We start from the raw sequence: 5,240 nt of genomic DNA on the forward strand, positions 1-5,240 counted from the left end.
GGTTCCCCCCCCGCCCACCGTGCTCTGGGGAGAGTCCTGGCCAGGATGCCAGGGCATGTATTATTTAGGACTTTTATTTGTCCCTGTCCCAGGTTAGGTACTGTTCCAAGCAATTCAGTCCCACCCTTTATCTGCACACCAGAAACAAAGTGAGGAAAAGCGCACAGCAGGTGAGTTGGGGTCCCACAACAAAGGGGCCCAGCCTTTTCTTACCCCCGTAGGCTGGCTGTGTGACCTTGGCCAAGTTTCAGAACCTCTCTGAGTCTCTGTTGTACCTACACCAAGTCTTGTTTCCTAGGCCTAAGTCCTGGTTCTCCCAGAAGTCCTAGTATAAATTATTTAACTCCTCGGAGCCACCCCCCCTCCCTAACTATAATATGGAGAAAATACACTCAAGGAAAGGTGGTCCCACATCGCGGCTGCAGCTCAGGTTCCTGGCCTGCTTGGCCTGGAACACGCCGTGCAAATGTGAGTACCCAGGATTCAATGGGCTGGAGGGCTAGTGGGGATCATGGTGTGACCAGCCCCTGGGGAGTGTGCCCCTCTCTTTCTCTCTGACTTCACGTGTGCTCTATCATGAATAAAAACAAATAAATCCCTTTTTTTTTTTTTTTTTTTTAGTTTGCTATAGGGCATGTGCACTCACCATAGAGAGACAGAGAAGGAGAGAGAAAGAGAGAGAGAAAGTGAGAAATCACCTCTGGGGGGATGGCCATGCTGCAGTTCCTTCTCTATCCTCTTCTTGGGATTTTGGGCACACCAAGTGTATGAGTCTCACGCAGTGCCTGAGACTCAAATTGTATGATTGGTTATATGGGGTCCAGCTGCCTTAACTACCACACCACCTGCTGGCCCAGCAAATAATATTTTTAAATTTCAGCTATTATTATTATTCTTTTTAAATGTGTTACAGGGCACATGTGCTCACCAGAGAGAGACAGAGAGAGTGAGAGCAAGAGCGAGCGAGAGAGAGAGAACGTGAGAAACCAAGCCACCAGTTCTGGGACTCTAACCATGGTCAGCTACGTGGGAGTCCAGTGCCTTAACCATACCACCTGCTGGCCCCAACAAATAAAATTTTAAATGGAGAAAACAACAGCACTTCTACATCAGGCTGCTGGGATGATTAAATGAGATATAGGTGAAATGCCATTCCTATGTCAATCGGTATTTATTGTGGTATTCATTAATAGTTGTCACTGGGGAACCAGCAGTTAGCGTTATGGCTATGTCGCTGGACTCCCACGTAGTCGACCGCGGTTCGCGTCCCAGACCTGGTGGCTTAAAACTCATGCCGGGCGCGTGTGCGTGCGTGCCCAAGATCCCGAGAGGAGAATGGAGGGGAAGGGATTGTGGCGTGACCATCCCCCCTGGGGGGTGATTTCTTGCTTTCTGTCTCTATGTCTCTCTCTCTCTCTGTCTGGCGAGCGCACCGGCCTATAGCGAAAATCTCTCAGGAAAAAAAAAAAAGTTGTCACTGAGGACCAGCGGGTGGCATGGTGGTTAAGGTGCTGGACACTCCCACATGGATGACCGCAGTTCAAGTCCCAAACCTAATGGCTTGCTTTTTCACTTTCCTTCTCTCTATCTCTCTCTGGTCAAATTAAAATAATTGAATGAATAAATAAAATTAAATGAATAATTCTTTGGAAAAACACAGTGGCCATTATTGTTATATGTTTTACAGAGCCCATGTTCTATGCCAGATATTTTACATACAGTTTTTCTAATCATATTTCACAATAAGCCCTGCCCATCTCTCACAGGAATCCCCAGTTACTAGAAAGATGGAGGCTCAGAGAGTCAACTGAATTGCCCAAGGTCTCTCTGTCTGTCTGTCTCTCTGTCTGTCTGTCTGTCTGTCTCTCTCTCTCTCTCTCTCTCTCTCTCACACACACACACACACACACACACACACACGCACAATGCCAGAACCGGAATTTAAACCAAGATCTAACCTCTAACATTTTGTTTGTTTCCAACTGGGCTGTAATTCTTTCCCACCTAAGAGATGGAAATAATTGTTTCTGCCACTCAGGAGTACTGTGAAGATTAAATAAGATAAGATCTGTGGAGAGGCCTCTGTTGATGCTAACTCTGCCTCAGCTCAGCGTCTTAATTCCCCCAGGGTAATTACCTAAGCCCAGGCCTTTCATTCTCATAATAAAGGAGGCTGTGAGGCTCTGTGCACTGTTCAGGAACCTTCAGCAGATCCCAAGAGGAGCCCTGAAAGAACTGATGGGGCACAGAGATCGCGCTTGCTTACACGCCTAGCATCTGACCTAATCTCTGCATTGTCTGCTGGCCATAGGAGGGGGCTGAGCACATTAGATCAGAATCAAGACTGCCAGGTTCCCTTCCCGCCCCCAGCCGGAGCCTGCCGAGGCTGCTTTCATCTGGGCCTTCTCTGCATCTCTGATCTCTCACCCACCCCCTAATGGTTGGGAGTAGAGAGTACAGATCCTTCCCTGTCACAGGGGCAGTGCAAAACCTCATGCGACACTAGCTGACATGTCCAGCTTTGAACTTTAAGAAGGAGACTTCGTGATTATCTGGCTTATTGTGAAGTCAGTTTCTCCCTGCCTCCAACACGTGGTGTGATGTGGTAGAAGAGGGGCCTTGGCAAAGTGGGGTGTAGGTATCACCCCTCCCATTGGCTTGCACGGCAATAAGCAGGCCTGGTCCCTGTCCACCCTCTGCATAATGTACGAGCTCGTGGTAGGAACAGAACACCAGCAGCCACGAGTCTGACCACTGCAGGCCATGGTGTCCAGAAGCCTTGCCAAGACTGACGTCTCTGTGTTGGCAGGGGCCGAAGAGAGGGAGTACGTGTCACCTGAGGCCGTTTCTGGGGTGGAGGTGGGAGGTGGCCTCATCTTGGTCCTCAGGATTCTGTCAGACAAGAAGACAGCCCCCAAGAAGGCGGTCTGACCCTGCCTTAGAATCAACAACGGTGATGTTGGGGACAATTAGACTCCCGTTTTCTGGACTTGAAATCCCCTCCAAGAGGGCTAGGCATGGCAGAGTGGGTGACTGGGACCCTGTCAGTGTGGACAAAGGTGAGAGGGGAGATTTAGGACCCAGGGACACAGACCGGGGCAATTTCTGTGGCTGTCTCGTGGTGCAGGGAGCTCCCCGAGGCAGAAGCTGTGGGGTGCACCAGAGTCGAGAATGTGAATAGAGGCGGGTACACAGCAGACTGCACTGGGGGCGGGGGGACTGTCCAGGTGCAGCAGTCGTGTCAGACGCTCGAGGCCTCCACGGGAGGTGTGCTAGTGTGCATGTGTGCAAGCCTGCGTGTGCGGCACCCAAAAGGTCCAGAAGGAAAGCAGGAAGGCTGAGAACCTTGACTGCGGAGGGAACTAGGCCACAGCTGCAGCAAGCACTTTTTTTCCTGGACAGAGTTGTGCTGCAGCCATCCACACAAGCTGTGCGTGCTCACCAGGGCCCCAGGGCTAGGCCGGATGCTAGTGGGATACAGACGTGACTCTGAGCAGCCCCTGGGGGGCAGACATCACCTGGAGAACTGAAAGACCCCATGGTAAGTGCTAGAATAGCAGTATCTCTGTGGTGCTCTGAGAACTCAGCCTGAGGGTGGCAGGAAGATCTCACTGAGCCAAAACTGGGCATGGGGTGGAGGGGTGAGAAGAATGTGTCAGGGAGGAAACGGGGAGTGTGGTACACAGAGGGCACAGTAGCTGCAAAGCTGTGGGGCTATGAGGCTCTGCGTGTTGTTCAGGAACCTTCAACAGATCCCAAGAGGAGCCTAGGAACAGCTGATTGGTATGCAGCAGGTGGTGTGGTGATTAAGGAGCTGGACTCCCATCTGGTCAACTGTGGTTCAAATCCTTGAGGCTTGCTTTCTCGCTTTCTCTCACTCTCTCGTCAAATTTTTAAAAAATAATAATAGGGGCGAGTAGTTGGCATAGTGGTTAAGACGCTGGACTCCTATGTGGCTGACTGAAGTTTGAATCTCAGACCTGGCAGCTTGAAACACAGCAGGCACATATGTGTGTGCCCAAAATCCCAAGAGGAGAATAGAGGAGAAGGGATTGTAGTGTGGCCAGCCCCCCCACGGGGTGATTTCTTGCTTTCTCTCTCTCTGTCTCTCTGGCGAGGGCATGCACCCTATAACAAAAACAAACAAACAAAAAACCCTCTCAATAATAATAATAATAAATAAAAAGAAACTGATGGGGCACAAATTCTTTTTCCTGTGGAATGTCAGGACGGGAAGGGCCAGGAATCTGCCTTACTCTCCGCTGGAGCTCCGGAGCCTACTGCCGCGTGGGCAGCAGTGTCTTGGTGAATGAATCAGTGGGAGGTAGGCAGGGCTCCGAGTGGAGGGTGTGAAGCAGGTAGGCTTTATCCTGGAGTCAGTGGGAAACCCTTGGAAGTTTTCTTTGCTATAGGGCATGTGTGAGCTCACCAGAGAGACAGAGAGAGAGAAATTAATAACCCCTGGGGGGATGGCCATGCTGCAATCCCATCTCCATTTTCCTCCTGGGGTCTTGGGCATACACACACACACACACACAGCCTGTTTTAAGCCTCCTGCACACACACACACACACACACAGAGCCTGTTTTAAGCCTCCTGCTCCGGGACTCAAACCGCAGTCGGCTACGTGGGAGTCCAGCGATGTAACCATTACACCATCTGCTGGCCCCGCCCTTGGAGTTTTAAAGTAGATGAGCGAGATCTGATGTGGGTGGTGGGAAATTACTTGGACAGTGACGTGGAGGTGGTAAAACTGGAGTGAAAGATGGAGAAGTGGGATCAGGCTGGAAAAGTATTGCCAGTCCCAAATTATGAGCAAGTAGATTTGATGTAAAAAATATGTATTTATCCATTTGTTGTGAATTTCGGGCCACCAGTCTGGGACTATGAAGCTCAACCAGCACCCCACCTGCCGGCCCCAGGAGCTTTGGTTTTACAGCAGCCTGTGGGGTGGGCGTTTTCTCCTTTCGCAGACGAGGCACCGGCCTCAGCGAGGGCAGGAGCCTGGGTCGAGCCACGCAGCCGGATGGTGGAGAAGCCCAGGGCTCAGCCCTCCGCGACCCCAGGAGGGCTCCTCTGTGCGGCCTCCGCTGAGAGCCGACCTGCCCTGGAGAGTCGCTGCGGGTCGCGGAGGACGCTCTAGAGAAGAGCGGAGGCCGCGGGAGATCAGGCGGGAGGAGCGAGGCGGGAAAAGCGGGTTTGGGACTCGGCGGGCGCCGGCGGGGCGGGGCTCTGGTGC

The 5,240-nt window shown here is 51.8% G+C and overlaps 1 long non-coding RNA gene across 1 annotated transcript; it reads left to right on the plus strand.

The window, feature by feature from the left end:
- The first annotated feature begins 21 nt into the window (after nucleotides 1-21).
- LOC114007768 (uncharacterized) lies at nucleotides 22-5,177 on the plus strand. Its single transcript, XR_003549347.1, has 4 exons — nucleotides 22-170; nucleotides 299-468; nucleotides 3,403-3,541; nucleotides 4,975-5,177. It is a non-coding gene; the product is annotated as an uncharacterized LOC114007768 (long non-coding RNA).
- The last annotated feature ends 63 nt before the right edge of the window (nucleotides 5,178-5,240 follow it).

Source organism: Tupaia chinensis, unplaced genomic scaffold (genome assembly GCF_000334495.1).
Source record: "Tupaia chinensis unplaced genomic scaffold, TupChi_1.0 Scaffold000231_1, whole genome shotgun sequence".
Lineage (NCBI taxonomy): Eukaryota > Metazoa > Chordata > Mammalia > Scandentia > Tupaiidae > Tupaia > Tupaia belangeri.